Source organism: Neovison vison, chromosome 4, assembly GCF_020171115.1.
Source record: "Neovison vison isolate M4711 chromosome 4, ASM_NN_V1, whole genome shotgun sequence".
Classification (NCBI taxonomy): domain Eukaryota; kingdom Metazoa; phylum Chordata; class Mammalia; order Carnivora; family Mustelidae; genus Neogale; species Neogale vison.
The window spans coordinates 141,302,913-141,324,758 of NC_058094.1; the positions used below are offsets into that span (position 1 = coordinate 141,302,913).

At 34.1% G+C, this 21,846-nt stretch overlaps 1 protein-coding gene across 1 annotated transcript in view; it reads left to right on the forward strand.

Moving 5' to 3' along the window:
- COG5 (component of oligomeric golgi complex 5) overlaps nt 1-21,846 on the forward strand; it is a 289,304-nt gene that overhangs the window by 109,017 nt on the left and 158,441 nt on the right. The window lies entirely within an intron of this gene.

The window sequence follows — 21,846 nt, forward strand, 5'->3', positions numbered from 1 at the left end:
TCCCCATTTTTCTTGTTTGAATTGTTATTTAAGGACAAAAGACTATTGTTTTCAAGAGGAAGGTTTCTTACAGGCTATTTTGATACCTTTTTTTGAAGGTAACCCTTGGTTAGATGAGATGCTTACACTGAAACTATTGCCTTTTAGTAACGTATTATAGTGCTCACCTTCTGAGCTATATTCATGTTAAATTCTTTTTTCAGTGAGAGATTATACCCCCAGTAGATTAGATGCGTCCAATTTGTTAATTCCGTGTGTGTGTATGTGTGTGTGTGTGTGTGTGTGTGTGTGTGTGTGTGTCTATTGTATCAGTTACTTTTGAATTGCCAAAATTGTTTTTCAGCTTGGCATATTTTATCAGCTTGAATTTTATTTTATCCTTGCAGTACTTTGTCTAATCTCCTTGTGCTTAATTTTTCAACTTCAGTTAACTAAAAAGCAGCTATTATTATAGCACATTTTGGTCTTTTCACTTGACATATTTCCTTGATGATTCTTTTTGTACTTAAGATTTAATGCTTATGCTGAAGTATATATGGGAGAAGTAACTTGATTTCTAAGAGCTGCTTTAAAGTGCTTCAGCAAAACAAGCAAATGGTGGAGTGGGGGTGTAGACAAAATAAGATTAGTAATATGAAGAGAGTTGTTGAAACTTAGTAATAGGGTACTGGGGGCCTGTTATACCATTCTTTCTTTTTTATTGAAAATTTTATAATAAAATATTAAAGAGAATACATAAAATTACTGCCCCAAATAGTAGTTCTTCAGGCTCACTGGTTTGGAAGCTAACCTTTATTTAAAAACCAGTATGGCAAAGATCATCAAATTTGATAATGCCCCCAATAAAAATAGTCTTTCATATATTATATACTCTGTACTTGCATGAATTTTTCCATTTTATTATTCTGAAAATTTTCAAACTAGAGAAAACTAGAAAGAATAGTGGTGAAGTGAATATCCTTTTACCTATAATGTTATAAAACTTATATAACAATTATAAAACTTTGGCTATGTTTCTGTATCTGTGTAGATGCCCTTCCTGAATTTCAGTCTGGTTTAACTATAACTAGGTTTTCCTATTTCTTTCATTAGTATTAGTTTTTGCTACACATGTTTTGAACTTTGATATTATGTGCAAAACCCCTTAGGATGTATTAGGTGTATTGGTTTACTATGGTTGCTATAACAAATTACCACAAATTTGATCACCTAACACCAACTTATTCTCTTAGATTCTGGAGGTTTTAAAGTCTGAAAAAAGTGTTATGTAACAAAAATCAAAGTGTTGGCAGGGTTAGTTCCTTCTGCAGGCTAAAGGAGAGGGTCCATTTCCTTGCCTTTTCCAGTTTCTAGGGGCTCTTCTTATCTCGTGAGTCATGGCCATGCATCCCATCACATTTTCCTCCTCTTGGTACCCTTCTCACATTGCCATCTTCTGTGGTCCCATCTCCCACTGCCCCTGTCTCATAAGGACATTTGTGATTACATCGGGCCCACCCAGATAATTGAGAATAATCTCCCCATTTTAAGATCCTTAATTTTTCACAGATGCTTTTCCCATGTAAGGTAGCATATGTACAAATTATGAAGATCAGTATATGGATATCCTTGGGACATTGTCAATGGCAAAGCTCCCTAAATTAATCTGCAGATTCAGTGCAATCCTCTGAATCCCAACTGGTGTTTTTGCAGAAATTGACAAGATGATCCTAAATTCATATTGAAAACCAAGCAACCCAGAATAGCTAAAACAAGTTTGAAAAAGAATAGTCAAAATAAAAAGAACAAAGTTGGGGAAATTTCCTGATTTCAAAACCCACTATAGGGCTACAGTAATTAAGTTAGTCTGGTAGTGGCATAAGGATAGACATACAAATCAATGGAATACAATTTAGAGTCCAGAAATAAACTCTCACACTCATAGTGAGCTGACTTTTTACAAAGATGTGAAGACAATTCAATGGGGGAATGAATAGTCTTTTCAACAAATGGTGCTGGGACAAGTGGATATCCATATGCAAACAAATGAATTTGCATCTTTCTTACACCAAGCAAAAGAAGAACTCAAAATGTATCAGACTTAAGTATAAGAGCTAACCCAAAAACTCCTAGAAGAAAAACATAGGAGTTAATTTTTTTTAACTTTGATTTCTTAGATATGACACTAAGAGGATAAGTGACAAAAGAAAAAATAAATTGTACTTCATGAAAGTTAAAAACTTTTGTCCTCAAAGGACACCCTTAAGAAAATGAAAAGATAAGACACCATCAAGAAAGTGAAAAGACAGTCTGTAGAATGGAAGGTAATGTTTCTAAGTCATGTATTTAGCAAGGTACTTGCATGCAGAATGCTTACAACTCAAAAATAAAGACAACCCAACTAAAAAATGTTTTTCAAAGGAAGTACACTAATGGCCAATAAACACACGAAAAGATGCTCAACATTATTAGTTATTAGGGAAATGCAAATCAAAGCCACAACAAAATACCACCTCACACTTACTAGAATGGCTGAAGTAAAAAGACAGTAACAAGTGTTGGTGAGAATGGGTAGAAATTGGAACTCTCATATCTCAATGATAGGAACGTAAAATGGTACAGCCACTTTGGAAAATAGTTTGCCATTTCCTTCAGATGTTAAATAGAGTTATCATGCAACCCATCAATTCATCTCCTAGTACTTAAGAGGAATGACAGCATAGTCTACACAAAAACTTATGCATGAATATCCATAGCAACATTAATGCAGCTGAGAGTTGGAAACAACCTAAATATACATGAACTGATGAGTAGATAAATAAACGTGGCACATCTATACATATTATTTGGTATATATTTAGAATATTATTTGGCAATAAAAAGGAAAGAAATATTGATACACAGTGCATCAGGGATTAACTTTGAAAACATTATGCTAAGTGAAATAAGCCAATCACAAAAGAACAAATTGTGGTGTTCTCTTGATATTAAATATCCAGAATAGGTAAGTTCATAGAGACAGAAAGTAAATTAATGGTTGCCTGAGACTGGGGCAGAGTAGGTTGGGCAGGGAGAAGCAGAAATAGGAAGTGATAGGTACAAAGTTTCTTTTTGAGAATAGAGTTCTCTTTTTGAAGTGGTAGTTATGTTGTGGTGATGGTTTTACAGCTCCATGAATACGCGCGTGTGTGTATGTGTGTGTGTGTGTACACTTTAAATGGGTGGTATATCTCAATATATCTCAAAACACTAAAAAAATACCTAAGAGATTATTTCTTAAAAACATCTGAAAGTACACCATAATTATACTTAGAAGAAACATTAGGATATTTTGGCCTTTGACATTTCTTTACCTTATATAATGAGTAACAACATGTTTACATAGTAAATATGGTATGACAAGGGTTTCATATATCATCTAGCTAGTCAGAATTTCCTAGAACTACTGGAGGGCTAATTCAAGACTTTTGGGGCGCCTGGGTGGCTCAGTGGGTTAAGCCGCTGCCTTCGGCTCAGGTCATGATCTCAGGGTCCTGGGATCGAGTCCCACATCAGGCTCTCTGCTCAGCAGGGAGTCTGCTTTCTCCTCTCTCTCTCTGCCTGCCTCTCTGCCTACTTGTGATCTCTCTGTCAAATAAATAAATAAAATCTTAAAAAAAAAAAAAGACTTTTGCAGTTAGAAATATTCCACTCATTCCACTCCATAGTTGTATTATGCTTGCCAGAGCTGTACCAAATCATAGTTTATTTAATCTCTTTCAAAGTTTAACTAAAATATGATTCTTTCATAAAGAATCTTTATAGAATACTTTGTATTTATGTGTATATATGTGTGTGTACACACACACACACACACATATATGTGAATATATTTGAGGTTAAAATTTTGAGTAGTACCTTTAGGAGTATTCTAGTACTTGGTATCTTTCATTGTACAATTGGTTTGTTATATATAATTCTTGCATTTTTTCTTGTTATATATGGCAGATAGAGAAGAAATGCTAATGGTGGAATTGACATCATGATCTTAATTTTATTAGCAAAATATCTGATTCCTGTACTTTAAGCTCAAATAGTTTTTTTGTTCCACTTTCCTAACTCCTCTTTACAAGCATAATTCATTCACTGTGAAAATTGTCTTTAGTAGCTCAAGAGCTCTTCAGCTAAGAGAATATGGAACTTGCTGGTAATGGGCCAGTGAATGTTGTGTAGGTTCAATGGCTCATCCTGTGCTGCTGTGCATGTGGGACCTTCACTGACTTTAATTCTCAATTAACTCATTTGGTCTATAGCTTCAGACCTAAACTGGGGGTTGATTGAAAATGGGGGGGAAAATGACTACATCAAGGAGAGGATGTATTAGTTTCATTAGGCTACTCTAACAAATTACCACAAACCGAGAGATTTAAAATAGCAGAATTTTATTCTGTCATGGTTCGTGGGGCTAAAAGTCTGAAATCAAGGTAGTGGTAAGGCCATGCTGTTTCTGAAGACTCTAGGGGAAGAATCTTTCCTTGCCTCTTACAGCTTTTGGTAGTTGCCGGGACGTCTTCTGTTTCTTGGTTTATAAATACATCATTCCAATCTCTGCCTCTGTCTTCATGTGGCCTTCTTCCCTGTGAGTCTCTGTGTCTTCACATGCCATTTCCCCTCATTTTATAAGCACTGCAGTCACTGGATTAGGCCCACCAGTATGACCTCATTTTACCTTGGTTACATCTATAAAGAACCTTTTTCCAAATAAGGTCAAATTTATACATACTAGGAGCTAGGCTTTACTATATCATTTTAGGGGACACAACTCAATCATAATAGAAGAGAATATTTTGTTTTAAGCTATATTTAACTATCAAGTTGTGAAATAATTTGTTAGTGCAGTTTTTTCGCAGAGAATTAACGTGAAGTGAATTAGGAGCAATGAAAGATAGGAAGGAGAAGGAATTATCAAGCTTGTGCCATTGTCAACTTTGATGTATAATCCTCTTCTCTTGAATTCCCTGTTAGTTTGGACCTTTCACTATTCTCCTTACCTCCCTGCGCTTGGACTCCCGTATGGTCAATGTACACATAACCTTGCTTTTGGAGAGAGCTTTTAAGGTGTTTATGGTCAGAATGGATGAAGTTACTTTAAGATTTGAGGTATTACCTTTTGTGGCCAGGCTTTTCAGGTAGGCCTTTCACTACCTCAGTACAAAACTCAAAAACCCTTGTAGCAAGTAGTAGTTAGAGATCATTGGGGTATTTTTCTTAGTCTGTGACCACTGTCATTCTGTAGGTCCTTCAGCTTGAGCCAGCACTCCAGTTCCTAACTGAAGCTCTCCTTATCTGTCAGTCAGGGCTCCTGGTTGAGGCCCGGTGTTCTACTTGGGCTACTTAAGCAGAAAGGAATAATGAGGTTTTAGAGAGTGTATGAGGAGAACAAAGCTTTAGGGGGCCAAAGTATCAAACTTTGATGTTGAACCTCCAGACAGTTGAAATATTCATCCTTATGGGACTGTTTTGTTAATCCTATTTGTGTCATTTCCCAAATCCTGTCTTTAGAGCTTAATAGTTGTGAAATTGGGTAAGATAATTAAGTGCTCTGTGTATTAGTTTTGTTGTTTTGAAAGTGGAATAGATAACTAAAGCATTGTTGTATTAAATGATTAATATACGGGTTCTTATTATCTGGACACATAGTATACTAATTTTCTAGGGTTGCCATAACAAAGTACCACAAACTGGGTCACTTAAACAATAGAAATTTATTCTCACAGTTCTCAAGATGTTGGTAAGGTTGGTTTCTTGTAAAGGAAGAATCTGTTCAATGCCTCTCCTCTACTTTTGGTGGTTTGCTGGCAATCTTTGGAGTTCCTTGGCTTGTAGGAGCATCGCCCCAATCTCTCCCTTCATCCTCATGTGGTGTTCTCCCTGTGTGGGTAACTACTTCCAATTTTCCCCTTTTTATACAGACATCAGTCACATTGGGGCTTCATTTTAACTAATTTAACTAATTCCGTATTTCTCAAAAGGGTCACATTCTGAGGTAATGGGAGTTGGGACTTCAACGTATGAATTTGGGAGGACACATTTCAACCCCTAACAAATACATAGTAAACATTATATGAATGTTAATTATTGTTGTTATTGTGATAACAGCTGTATTATGACTGTAATCTTTTTTCCTCAGTGTGCTGCATCTGTATGGATTAGAGAATAAATATTCTTAGAGTTAACTTTAATTTTGTGGACCTTAGTTTATGACCTTCATGTTGTTTCTTCACAGTAAGGACTCCTCATAGTATGGGTATATGATTTTCCTATAGCCTGTAATATTTCTTGTGTTTTTTAGGAAAATTCAGATACAGAATAAAAATTAATATGGCGAGAGGTTGTTACATCTCATAGATGGTACAGAGGAGAGAGATTGAGTCTGTGAATGTAGATTTTTACCTAATAGGTACTGTTCATCCAGGAGTAGAATATATGGCTCTGCATCTTACTAATTTTTTATTTTCTTGCTTCTTGGTGCTTTATACTATATAAACAAAATCTGCTATTGACCAGAACTTTAAAGGGGGAAACAAAGGACTTCTGTCAGTGGATTTATATGGATTTTGTTTAAGCATTGCATCTAAGCCAGTATGGTGTAATTACTGTGTTTTCTTAAGTGTGTTCCATGAGTGCTGGTTCTGCTAGGTTTTCTGCAATTTGGGGAACAAAAACGGGGGTAAAGAAATTGGAGAAATATTATAGGTCATGTGCCTCTTTTGGAAGTTTCTGCTGCCAATTCATGGTTCTGAGGAGTACTATATAGTAAAGAAACCTGCTTCATTTTATGTTTCACCTGGCATTTCCTAAATTTCTGATTCACAGCACCTGTTCATACAGTACGAGTCAGTGTTTACTACACATTTAATCTTTTTGAGTTCTAGGACCTGTGGAAAGAAATCCCTCTAGTATCTATCATGAAAAACTATGTAATTGTTTTTAGGTATCTGAGAACAAAATCTTTTAATGTATAAGCAGATTGTTAAACCTTTGGTTAGGGGAACTGCCTGGATTACAGTCGTGTTTTCTAGTTTGCCAACAAAGCTATATTGTAAACACTTTTGAAGGTAGGATCAGTGTCTGTTGTCTACATATAGACAGTAACCTAGCACATAGGAAGCATTTAGATGCCTGAGCGAGAAAAAGTCGTACAGATCCTTCTTAACATCTTTTATAAGTAATGTGAAGAGGGAAAATGATTTTTTTGTTGAATAGCCTCTATAGTTCTGTTTGATGTATTTCTGTTGCATTCTTTCCTTAATTTAAAAAAAAAGCAGTTTTATTGATAGACAATAACCTGAACATGTTTAAATTGTATAGTTCAATAAATTCTGACATGTTTATATGCTGAGAAACCACAATACAATCAAGCTAACATATTCCTTACCTCCAGAAGTTTCCATGTCAGGACTCCCTCGCCCCTTTCCTGCGACTCCCTCCCAACTCCAGGGAACCACTGACCTCTGTTCTAGCCTGCACTTTCTAAACTTTTATAAATAGAAATCTTATAACATGTGTTCCTTTTTGCCTGGCTTCTTTCACACAGCATGAGTATATGAGAGTTGTCTATATTGTTTTGGTGTAAAGTCATTCATCAGATTCCTTTTGTAATCTTTAGTTTCTTTAGTGATGTCATCTCTCTCAGTCCTGGTATTGGTAATATGTGTGTTCTATTCTTTTTTTCTCACTCAGTTTAAGTCTTACTTATCCTCTAAAAGAATCTGCTTTTGGTTTCCTTGATACTCTCTGTAGTTTTAGATTTCTACTTTATTCTTCATTATTTCATTTATTCTGTTTTGGGTTTTTTTTTTCACATTTTTTTTTCAGTTTTTTGTTTTGTTTTGTTTTGATTTTTAAGGTGGAAATGGAGTTTATTTGAAAACTTTTTTCTTATATTGGTCTTCAGTGTTTTAAATTTCCATTTAAGTATTGCTGTGGCTGTATCCTAGAAACTTTGCTTTGTTGGTGTTTTCATTTTTATTTAGTGTAAATTTTTTTTTAATTTCCTCTTTCATGATAGGGATTTTTTTTAACAGACTTTACTTGGTTTTGAATATTTAGAATTTTTTAAAGAAGATATTTTGTTTTGAATATTTAGAATTTTCTAGGGATCTTTATGTTGTTGACTTCTAACCCATTCTGTTCAAAGACATATGTTGTGTGAACTGAGTCCTTTTAAATTTATTGAAACTTGATTTAGACCCAGAATGTTGTCTTATTTGGTAAATAATCTTTTACACTTGAAAAGAATGTGCCTTCTGATATCATGTGGAATGTTCTATAAATATCAATTGGGTCAACTTGGTTGATAGTCTTGTTCAGGTCTTTCAGTGCTTGGATTTATCTGTTTTCTTGTTCTGTCGGTTCTTAAAGGAGAAGTTTTAATCTTTCACTGTATTTTCCAGTTTGATCATTTCTCCTTGCAATTCTGTCATTTTCTTCACTGTGTATTTTGAATCTTCTATTACATGTGTAAATGTTTGGAATATGATGATTTTGATGATTTGACCTTTTTATTATCATGAAATGACATCTCCTTCTTACTATTCTTTACTTTGAAATCTACTTTTAATAATATTAACATAATCAATGTAGGTGTTTTGATCAGTATTAGTATTGTGTTTTTTTCTGTCATTTTACTTTGAATTTATTTGTGTCTTAATGTTTTCAGTGGGTTTTTTGTAGGCTGTGTATAGTTTGCTCCTTTTTCTTGAATGCCGTTTTATAATCTCTGCATTATAATTGGAATGTTTATGCAGCTTAGATTTCATTTCATTATTGGTATGATTGGGTTTAATGCTACCATCTTGCTAATTGTTTTCTGTTTTGTATCATCTGTTTTCTATCATTTTTGTTTATGTATCATCTGTTCATTGCCTCACTTTTTTTGTGCTTTCTTTTGGAGTATTTTTTATGAGACATTTTATCTATTTGTTGGCTTATTATTATATAATTTCTGTGTTATTTTGTAGTAAACATCTTTAGATTATCAACGTTTCTTTCCTTGTATTCTAAGAAACTTCTCTTGATTATTATTTTTTTATATATTCCTAGATTGTTTGCTAATATTTTGTTGAAGATTTTTGCATTTATGCTTTTGATGTAGATTGTTCTAGTTTTATTATTATTTTAAAAATGTCTTTGGCTTTTGTATCAGAGTAATCATATTTGCTTCACCTGGTTTATAGATTTCTAATTTAGAATGTTGTGAACTACAGATTCAGTTTTTTAAATAGAGATCTATTCAGATCAGCTTATATGAGTTCTGATAGTTTCATCTAAGTTGTAGAGCTATTCATAGTATTCCACTGTTCTTTGAATGCTGTGAAATTTGTAGTGGGTAGGATCTTCTTTTTCATTCTGGTTTTTGGTAATTTGTTCTGCTTTCTTCTTTGTCGGTCTCACTAGGGCTTTGTGGGTTTTTTGGTTTTTTTTTTTTTTTTTTGTGGCTTCCAAAGAGTTAACTTTTGGTTTGATTGATTTTCTGTTTTGTTTTGTTTTGTTTTCAATTTCATTGATTTCCTCTTGTTTATTCCAGTCTCCTTGTTTTTTGTTTATTTTCCTTTTTTTCTAGTTTCTTATGGCTGCACCATTATTGATTTGAGACCTTTCTTTTTTTTCTAATTACACATTTAAAAAAACCCACACATTTAGTGTTATATAATTCCCTCTAACTGCTGTCTGAGTTGAATCCCAAAGATTTTATTGTTGTATTTTCATTTTCATTCAGTTTAGTATCTTTTGAGAAAATTTTCTCTGAGATCCTTTTTGAGCTATTGATCATTTAGAAATGTGTTTTTTGGGGGGCGCCTGGCTGGCTCAGTTGGTAGTGAAAGGTCCCCCAATAATGGGTCCGTGATTAAAGGAGCAAGACTGATACAAAGCAAAGGTCAAGCAAAACTTTATTTCGCACCAAGCATGGAGAATCAAACTGAACGTTCGGGGCTGCGCCTCTTACAAGAGAGGGCGACTTCTCTCTGCTTCACAGACTAGCTTTTAAGGGCAAAGGCCATGTGGTTGGGCCTGGCCACGCAGAGATGGCCAATGAAATTGTAACAGAGAAAGCTGCACAATCATGCTAGGTCACACATAAGTGACCAATTGAATTATAATTTACCCTAGTAGATATTTGAACTAGCCTATCACCTTGGTCAGAATTGGTGCCCGAAAGGCTCCCAAAGGTGGGGCCCATATTCCTTGGTAACTAGGGAGACAGAATGCAACCCCCCACTAATTGGATATCTCCACCTGGCCTGACCCACCCTTGTATTTGGGCTTTGTTACCTGGGACTGGTTTCTGGAACTTGTTTTTTTTTTTTTTTTTTTTTCCCAATTTATGTATTTTCAGAAAAACAGTGTTTGGAACTTGTTCTTAAGTAAGTCCCCTGGGGAAGGGGAGCAGGGACAGTTTAAAGGTTAAACAACAAGGTTATGGTTTAACTGGATGGAAGTGCTCTGGCTAAATAGGTCCTTACAGGGAGAGCATGCAGATTCTTGATCTCAAGGTTGTCAGTTTGAGCCCCATATTGGGTATGGAGATTACTTAAAAAGAAAAACCTTTAGAAATGTGTTAATTTCCAAATGTTTGGAAAATTTAGTTATTTTTCTATTGTTCTTTGATATCATTATGATCAAAGAACATAATTTGTCTGATATCAGTAATTTTCAACTTAAAATGTTTGTGTTACGATCCAGAACATGCCCTGTTTTGGTTAATGTTCTACGTGTAGTTGAATAGAATATGTATTCTGTTTTTGTTGGGCAGAGTGCTCTGTAGATATCAATTAGATACTTTTTGGTTTTTGGTGGTGGTCATTTTTTTAATATCCTTGCCGATTTTATCTAGTGCTTCTCCTCTTTTTGAGGGAGAGATATTGACACTTCTGCTCAGGTACTGAGTGGAAGGTAGGCACTGACATATCTTCCTGGAGGTCAACAAAGGAAGTTTGTATAAATCCATGTTTTAGAAAGTTGGTGGTGGGGGTGTGTGTGGAAACTGTGCCCAGAGGAAAGATAGAAAATACACTATCTTTTTTTGGCCCTGGACAATTTTTTGTGCTAGCTGAAACAGAGAGTAAGATTTAAGAAAGAAAAAGTATCTTTTTTCTAATAGTAAGGTTTTTTCCTCCATCTTGCGATTAGAGTCAGGAAAAAAAAAAGTAAAGCTTTTGATGCTAAATTTTCATGAAGCTTTGAGGAACAAGAGAGATCAACATATCCTGAGAACTGCTTTGGACTTGAACTATAAGGATTCAACCAAGAATTTACTTAAGCCTGAAGTTATTCTGGCATAGTATAAGCAGTAAGATCAATTAAGGCTTGGTTAGAAAAGTACAGATTTTACTCTTATTATTATTATCTTTTTGTAATATTGAACTCTTTAAGAGTATCTGGTATTTAGGGCCCTTCACACTTTCTCCATGGAAGAAAAAAGAGAGCAACTAACACCCTGTTTATAAAAATAGTAACTTAGTTACATGTAGTTCTTGATATTTTTCAAAACCTTCTTCATTCATATTATCTCATTTGATCCATACAAGTCTGTGAGATTTGTAACAGGATTTTTCATTTTTAGGAATCTCAGAAAGTTTAAGAAATTTTTCTCAGGTTGTAGATTTGAGTAGAATAAAGTTCAGGTATTTTCATTCCTACTTGATTCTTTCATATTATATACTGCCTTTGAAAGGATGTACCTGTTTCTCTAAAATGAGTAGAATTGACTTTAAGTAAAAGATTTGTATTGATTTTATAAGTATTCCAGTGATCATGTACTACTTCATTTTACATAAAAATAAATTTAAATCATAAAGTTTTAATAGATTTTCAAACATTGACTTAATTATTAACCTACTCTTATATAAACTTGTTTTTTAATATCCTTTGATTATTTGCCAGTTGAGAACTATATGTTATATGTTTTTAATGGTAACTTATATGTTTAATTTCAAAATTTTCCCATTCTTTTTTTTTTTTTTAAGATTTTATTTATTTATTTGACAGAGAGAAATCACAAGTAGATGGAGAGGCAGGCAAAGAGAGAGAGGGAAGCAGGCTCCCCGCCAAACAGAGAGCCCGATGTGGGACTCGATCCCAGGACCCTGAGATCACGACCCGAGCCGAAGGCAGCGGCTTAAGCCACTGAGCCACCCAGGCACCCCTCCCATTCTTTTTTTATTTTGTTATTATTTTTTCATTAAAAAAATTAAAAATTGTATATATTAATTTTTATGAAATTTCTCTTGTGATTCATTTGGCTATTTTCCCCCATACTTAGAAGAAGTATTATATATTTTTTAATTTCTTTCTATGATGGGTTTATAATATTGTGAGAAGATTTTATTACTTTTTTGTTATGTTTTGGTTGCCATACACTAAAATCTTATACATTTTATTTATTTAATGATTTTTTTTTTTTTTAAGAGAGAGAGAGCATGAGCATGAGGGGTAGGTGGGGGTAGGGAGGGACAGAGGGAGAGAAAGAATCAGAAAGCATGCTCCATACTCAGCATAGAACCCAACATGGGGCTCTATCTCACGACCCTGGAATTATGATCTGAGCCAAAAAAAGAGAGTCAAAGGCTTATTAACCAACTGAGCCACCTAGGCACCCCTCTTAGACCTTTTAAACCTGTGTTATTTTGTTCTCTGTTTTCTGTGTCACCATTTCTACTTTCATACAAATACACATTACTTTTTTATAATTTTGCTTTATAATTTCATTATGTTTTTGTTTATGTTATACATGATTGAAATTACACTGCAATTGTACATAAACATTTTTCTTTAAAATGTTTTTTCCTGCGGTGGAATACTATGCAGCCATTGAAAGAAATGAACTCTTGCCATTTACAACAATGTGAATAGAACTAGAGGGTATTATGCTGAGCGAAATAAGTCAGTCAGAGAAAGACAATTTCATATGATCTCTCTGATATGTGGAATTTGAGAGGCAAGGGCAGGGCTTGTGGGGGGTAGGGAAGGAAAAAATGAAACAAGATGGGACCGGGAGGGAGACAAACCATAAAAGACTCTTAATCTTACAAAACAAACTGAGGGTTGCTGGTAAGTGGGGGATAGGGAGAGGGTGGTTGGGTTATAGACATTGGGGAGCATATGTGTTATGGTGAGTGCTGTGAAATGTATAAGCCTGATGATTCATAGACCTGTACTCCTGGGGCAAATAATACATTACATGTTAATAAAAATAATTTTAAAAAATAAAGTATTTTTCCTAAAGGTGTTTTTTGGTCATTAGGTTCAGGATATCTATTTAAATATGATTAACATATATCAACTAGAAAAATAAAATACTTTTTACATGTAGAGTGAGGAAATGAAAATCAAAATTAGTGTGTACATTTCTTTGTTGGTATTTTTGACTTAAAATTTCTAACTTTGTGCTCTCTCTCTCTTTTTTTTTTTAAAGAGTTATTTATTTGCATATATGTGAGCAGGGGGAGGGGCCGAGGTAGATGGAGACTGGGCTGGATCCCAGGACCCTGAGATCATGACCTGAGCCAAAACCAAGAGTTGGATGCCCAACTAACTGAGCCACCCAGCTACCCCAAATTTATGTATTTTCTATTGTTTCTTTAGTGAAAAGAAATTTTTTTTAAGTGACTAGAGGGGCACATGCATGGCTGAGTCTCAAGAGCATGGGACTCCTGATCCCTGGGTTATGAGGTCAAGCCCCATGTTCAACATAGAGCATACTTAGAAAAAAAAAAAAAACAACGAACCAACCAAACAAAGGGGGAGGGTGGGGGATGTGAGACACTGTGTGTGTGTCTTTAAAAGAGGTTTCAGAACTATACCAGATTACCTTAGATTTCTTACAAATAGCAAATAATGATTCTGTTATAGTATCATTATTATTATTATCATTATTGGTTTGAGTAACTTCAGTAAGCGGAGGCGCAGATCTCATTGTTGATTGGTTAAATTAATTCTATCAGTACTATAACCCTGCATTATCCATGTTGTTTGGTGGTGTTTTATGGTTATTACATTCCTGGTTTTAATTTAAATTTATTATTTAGCTTAGTATTCTCTTGTAATGATATTCTTTATATAACATAAAATATGGTAGCAAGGAAGATTGATATTCCACAGTGAATTAAAATGTGTCATTGTGATAGGCTCTGATCTTAAAATACAACTTACCTTGATTTAAAGATAAAATTTTTGTAGAATCGATTTTAAAATGACAGTTTTCCTTTTCAGATTATTATTCCCAGTTTGCCAGATAATCCTTTATATTATCACTGCCTTGCTTTTGTAAAAGGTGGGCTTTAGTCTAAAGTCTATAATCAGGGCTGTGTAGAAGTAATAAAGGTGGAGCTTTTTAGAAAATATAATTGTATGATTATATTTTGAAAATGGCCTCAAGTAATATTCTAAATAACTGAAAATTAAATAATTAACAAACTGGGAAAATATTTGTAGCAAATATGATGGATAAACAGTGAATATTAATATATAATTAATACAAAGCAATATAAGAAAATAAAGGAATAAAAATTATTTAGAGATTTTCAAAGTAAATACAGATAGTAAAAAAAAAAAAAATTATTTAACGTAAACTTAAAGGCAATACTTCGACTCAGTAATTCTGTCTTTGATTATTTCCCAAGAGGATAATTCTAGATATTTAAAATTTTTATATGTAAAGATAAAATAGTTATTTATGATAAATAATTATTCCATCTTAGGTAAATGATTAAATAATTTTTGGTTCATTTATTTGGTGAAATACTGGGAAGCTATCAAAAATTGGTATTTATAAGCACTATAATAGGATAGGTGAATGCTAAAACACTAAGTTAGTCTTTCTAAACAAGTGTAATTACAAATAAAAACAGGAACAAAAGAAGTCATGAGTAGATTAAAAAGGAGGATAAGATTTTAAAGGAATATAGTAGACCTTTATTTTCACTTTTAAGCACAACCAAGATTTTAAGTATTTTAGGAACATCTGAAGGTTGCTTAAATTTCTCAGAGGCACATATCTGAATTGTGCTCTTTGCAAAGTTGGTGTGTAGGAGGGAGTCACTTTCATTGGTAAGTGACTATAGCCAGCTGCCCAGTTCCTGTATGTCAGCTTTTGCTTTTTCTGTTCTATCTCAGATAAACATCCAGGGGGAGGATATAGTCTATTTTGGTGCTTCTGGAGAATTTGAAGATTTGTAAATTTCTCAGACATAATCATGTATATTCCAATGATCCACTTGGCTTTTGTGGCCTCAGAATTGTGAGGTTATATAATTACTCCCTTTTGAAATGTTTTTCCTCTTTCTTTCTCTTTCCCCCTTTCTTTCCTTTTTTTGGGAGGAGAATGTGAAAGCTGGGGTGGGGGAGGAGTTGAGGGAAAGGGAGAAAATCCTTTTTTTTTAAATTTTTTAATTTTTTTAATAAACATATAATGTATTATTAGCCCCAGGGATACAGGTCTGTGAATCGCCAGGTTTACATGCTTCACAGCACTCACCATAGCACATACCCTCCCCAATGTCCATAACCCCAGCACCCCTTCCCGATCCCCCTCCTCCCAGCAACCCTCAGTTTGTTTTGTGAGATTAAGAGTCTTTTATGGTTTGTCTCCCTCCCGATCTCATCTTGTTTCATTTATTCTTTTCCTACCCCCAGTCCCATCACATTGCATCTCCACTTCCTCACATCAGGGAGATCATATGATAGTTGTCTTTCTCTGATTGACTTATTTCGCTAAGCATAGTAAGGGGAGAGAATCTCTTTTTTTTTTTTTTAAAGATTTTATTTATTTATTTGACAGAGAGAAAGACCACAAGTAGGCAGAGGTAGGCAGATAGAGAGGGGGGAAGCAGGCTCCCTGCTGAGTGGAGAGCCCCAAGCAGGGCTCAATCCCAGGACCCTGGGACCAGGACCTGAGCCGAAGGCAGAGGCTCAACCCACTGAGCCACCCAGGCACCCCAAGTGGAGAGAATCTTAAGCAGACCCCTCTGCTGAGCCCAAGTGTGGCTCAATCTCCTGGACCCTGAGATCATGACCTAAACTGAAGTCAAGAGTCAGGACGCTTAACTGACTTAGCCACCCAGGCACCCTGAAATGTTTTTCCAATTTCTAAAAATTTCTTAATGAGCTTATTTTTAAAAAAGAAAAGACAAAACTTTATCCAGTTATCAATTAATAATTCTAGCATTAAATTTTTCATGGACAGTATCTTTTGTTTTTCCTGCAGGGCCTTATTTACTATTAATCCCATCCAGACTTCGTCCTTTATATCTCTAGAAGTTCAGTTTGTGTATTACTTTATCCATGTCTTTACTAACATGTTTAGTCTTTTGAGTATACAAAGTACAGTTATAACTGTTGTAATGTCCTCATTTGTAATGCTATAATCTGTACCAGTGGTTCATACTTACTTAGTATTTAATGGAAAAATATAAAAATATGAAACCACATTTTTAGCATGTGTAAGCTACAAATACTATCCACCAACTTTAAGAATAGAATACTATAGGGGTGCCTAGGTGGCTCAGTGGGTTGAGCCTCTGCCTTCAGCCCAGGTCATGGTCTCAGGGTCCTGGGATCGAGCTTGCATTGGGCTCTCTTCTGGGCGGGGAGCCTGCTTCTCCCTCGCCCACTCCCCCTGCTTGTGTTCCCTCTCTCTCTGTCAAATAAATAAGTAAAATCTTAAAAAAATATATTAGAATACTATAAGCCTTTTGTACAACCTGTCTCTACTAACTTTTCTTATTATTGTTAATGTTTGTATGTGTCCCTAAATAATATATTGCTTAATTTTGCATGTCTTAATATAAATCACTTCTTGCTGTGTGTATTCTTCTAAAACTTTGTTCTTCTTAATACTATCAATGTTGTTATTAATGTGTATACCTATCATTGTTTATTTTTACTACTCTAAATTCGTATTTTGAACGAATGTTACATTTATCTGTTTTCCAGTTGGTGGTCATTTCGATTGTTTGCACCTTTGTTTTGTTTTTAACAATGCTGTTATGAACATTGTACATGTCTTCCAATATACATATATATGAACTTCTCTGGGTTATGTGCCTTGGAATGGTATATTTTGGTCATAGAGAAATTCATATGAAATCATATTAGATTATCCCAAATTGATTTTCAAAGTGGTTTTAATCATTTACAGTGTTTCTCTTTATATGCACATGTATACATCTACATGCAGATATACATATGTATGTATGTATTTATTACAGTTAACATGGTGATTAATATCTTCCTACCCCAATATACTGCACTTTTTCTTCTTTTTAAGGATTACTTATTCCCATAAGCAGAATCATTGATTTAGAAGATGAGAATTCTGTTATTCTCTTAAGCTAGCCACCTTATTTTAATTTTTCAAATTATTTTTCTTTATTTCTAATTTACTCTTTAGTTTTATTTGTTAAGAAGATTACATATGCATAGCATACTCAAATAGTTCTATAAGATTTATTATTTAAAAAATAACAATGCCTTTACCCTTTACTTTTCCCCAGAGGCAGTCATTTCAAAACGTTTTTGCTAGTTCTCATGGTATTTACCCTCATATTTAACTAACCTACCTGTGTTTCCACTTTTTAGTTTTTAACTTCTTTGGCTTTCTATAATGAAGCATGAAGATTTAGCCTCTTTGATTTCTCCTGACTTCAAGCACTATCCCAACTTTACACATGAACCCTTCCCTCATCTCTTTTGTTCCAAATCAATAATTTAGTGCTACCATATGAAAAATAAATGCACTGAATCATTTACCAAACTATAATTACCCTTCTTTTTGTTTGTTTTAGACAAAGGAGGATGATGGTAGCAGAAGAGGCAGTGAGGATTTTGGAATCAATAAAGAGGATTTGTGTTGCAAAATAGAAAGAGAAATTGTTAGTTAACAGGAAGCCATAGAATTCGTGAGTGGGAGAGAACCATGAGAACATTTATTCTGCTAGCCAGGTGTAGTACTGATTAGAACCCTGAGAGTCTATTAAAATGACAGGCATATATCTTAGTAATAAAAGGCATATTGAGATATTGGTTTATTCTGAAGACTAAAGAAATAAAAAGAAATGGGTAGTCCCAGGAAATAATACAAGAACCAATCACTGAGATCAAGTGACTGCCTGGGTGCAAAGCATATGAAAATTTTTTTTTTAAGATTTTATTTATTTATTTGACAGAGAGAGATCACAAGTAGGCAGAGAGGCAGGCAGAGAGAGAGGAGGAAGCAGGCTCCCTGCTGAGCAGAGAGCCCGACGCGGGACTCGATCCCAGGACCCTGAGATCATGACCTGAGCCGAAGGCAGCGGCTTAACCCACTGAGCCACCCAGGTGCCCCAAGCATATGAAATTTATTCTGAAGTTTTAGTGTTTTAGACCGGGACAGTGGTAATAGGGGAAACCAGAATTTATATTTTAGTACCTTAAATTTCAAAGACTTGTGTATATTTGACAAAAAAATGTTTATGATTATGTTATCCATCCTCTTGATACCTGTGTCAGGTGTTTTGGTTGAATTCCTTTTACTTCTAATAATAGATTAAATTTTTCTCAGATTAATTAAACAAAGAGATGACCAATATCATTTCTTTCCCATCAACAGCTTGCATGGAGCACTGGGTGTGGTGAAAAAAATAATGAATAATGTTTTTCTGAAAATAAATAAATTGGGGAAAAAAAAGCAAAAATAAATAAAACTCTAGCCAAAAAAAAAAAAAAAGTAGTCTCATCATTTTCCTTCTTCTAAGGAGGTGATATGTTAAAGCCAAAGGATCTTGTTGGTTTCTTCATACATATTTTTGTATGGGAAAGGATTCAACAGGTATTAGTAATAAGTGACAGAAAGATAATTCTGGCTACGTACTCCACATGTATTAAAGTTTAATTTTTAAAGTGTGACTAATGCTGGCATATTTCAAAATTTAGCATTTAAGGACATTTTATATATTTCAAAATTTTTCCTTTTTATGGAATATCAAAATATGAGTTTTTAATTCTGTCATTGTTCCAGCTTGTCTTAATTTAATTCCCCAGTTAATTTTTTAAAAAATCTATTTGACAGAGAGAGAGAGAGAGATCACCAGTAGGCAGAGCAGCAGGCGGGGGGGGGGGGGATGGGGGAGGGAGTAGGCTCCCTGCTGAGCAGAAAGCCTGATAAGGGGCTGAATCCCAGGACCCTGAAATTTACCTGAGCTGAAGGCAAAGGCTTAACCCACTGAGCCACGCAGGCGCTCTCTCCAGTTAATTTTGATAAGATTTTTACATCTTTATTCTTTCACTGAGCAAACTGGAGTACTATGGGAGGAATGCTATCTATCCTTTGAATATAAAGTTTTCTTCTTTCTGAGATTTGTGGGATTGGCCTGGGATGATCTAGTGAAAAGATGGAAGTCAGATCTGGATTTAAATTCTCTTTGCTGCCTACTAGCCAACTGAATTTTTAATAATTCAATAATATTTCTAGCAAGGCTGTTTAAAATATTACATATAATCGAAGCATACATAAAATAATAAAAAGATATTTTGTGTCTGATTTAATGCCCTCTGTATGTTACATGTTCAAAATTATATTTATTGTTATTGGAATCATCATCATCATCATCTTGTCCTTGGCCCCATTCCCTAGATATGTTTCACAAAGAGCAAATTGCGAAGACTTGAAACCCTGATTGCCATTGTATGGGACAATTAAACAAGAGCGGACAACTTGGTATAATCCTTCCACTCTCCTGGCTAGGTGCTTGTGGGGTGTTGCTACTTTGTTTTTCTGTTGTTTTTCACCCCTTTCTGTACTGAACCTCTTTTATTAAAAAGCTGGTTTGTGGAGTAATCAGTAAGGAAAATAATAGGGCCTTTCTCCCTCCCAGGCAATAGAATCCTTTGTATTCCAAGTCTAGTATTTTGATTATTTTTTAAGTGTTATACAGTGTGGATGAACAGAATGAGGCAGTTGGAGAAGGAGTTGGTTAGATAATGTGATGGGGGCCATTGTTTACCTTAAATAAGTATTGGAATTAATCATTTATTATCCTCTCACCCCTACTGGATGGTAGACTGTGATAACATAAACAATATTTACTTTCTTTTTGTTCCCATGACACCTAGCATAATACATTTTATCTTTATCTTTCAGAGATTGCAACTTTGTGCTTTGTTTTCCTTTCTTAGATTTTGCTACTTGGGGTGAGAAATTAAGTCTGGTTCATTTCTTTGGTGTCTGTGATTTATAAATATTTGATACTCAATAAAAGGTTTGAGTGAATGATTTGAATTGTCTCCAGAGCGACAGATCAGCATTCATAAGAATAAAGCAACTTTTGGCTTTGTTTATCTCTAGAAAAGTATAAATGGAAGGAACCTTAAGGTTTATATCCTCTAGCTCTTTGTTTTTCAAATAAAGTAACTGGTACCAAAGGTGGCAAGACTTATATTCAGAGATATATTTGAAAGAAATAGAATCCAGACAGATCTCTTACTCATAGTGTCTCTCACCCCCCCCTTTCTTTTTTTCTTACTTGTAGTATTTTTCCTCTTCAGATTACAGAAAAAAAGAAACACATTGATAACTGGCTGGAAAAGAAAATACTTATTTTCTATTGTGTGCATGCCTGTAGTTTGATTCTATATTGTCTAGTAAGTATTTTAGGGTAAACATAGCCATTTCCTCATTGATCATTACCATGACTGGAGTCAAATATAGTTTTCCCAAAAAATTCTCTGAAAAATAAAATTTAAAATTAAAAATAAGTTTAAAAACTTTTTTGTGTATTATAATCCACCCTACATTTACATAATGGATTGGTATATAAAGTACTTTGGCATTTGTTAACTTATTTTGATTCTGATGATAGTTTTAAGAGTTATATAGGGCATGATTTATATGCTGTTGGCATTTTACAGGTGAAAAAATTGAGGCTTAATGAGGCTGGCTATATCTTGTAACTGTGATCACTTCATGAGTAAATTAGGAGGCAGAATCCTAAGCCCATATGATTTAGAGGGGGTTTTGATATTGTTGTTGTTGTTGTTGTTTGATTTAGAGGTTTTTCAAAACTCTTTCCACTGGGGTAGGCTAAAGTCCCTTTAAATATGCACATTTAACAAAAATGCTTATGGTTGAGGTGCCATTAGCAATAACCACTGCTCAGTTCCCCTTCTGTTTGATTTCTTTTTGTCATCTTGTGTAGTACTAACTATATATATGGTGTTCCGTCAGTAGATATTAGAGTGGATAGTTAACTAAGTGGTTCGTTAGCATTCAGTAGGTAGTATGCTGTGACTTTGCTTAAGTAAAAGATGATAATATGTAAGTGCTTGAAATATATTTTAAGAATACTTAAAAAATCAGTTCCAATTAAAAGAATATGGTGAAAAACAGATTTGATATTCTGTTGAGTAACTAGAAAACAAAGTAATCTTCTATATAAAACTGTTGTATTTTTTAGAAATAATTTATCTTGTTAAAAATAAAAAACAGAGTCTTAGAACTGTGAATAAGCTGCTTAATCTTAAAAAAAAAATCTGGACCTTAGTTTTAGCATTTTAGTTACGTTAGATATGTCTAAAATAAGTCAAAATATAAAAATTTTAAAAAACTATCAAATTTTAAGTATGCACAATTATTGTTAACATCTTTGTAGAGATCTTTTCATGATTCTTGCTCTGTATACTTTTATAAATAGAATGTTAATTCTATAAGTAGTTGATTCCTCTTTATAAATTTTTTATTCAATGATATCATGAAAATCCTTTAATGTAAGCTGCTCTTAGGTCTGCAAAATCATATACATTGACAGCATGATAAATTCTAGCATGCTAAATTATTTTCATGATTTATTAATT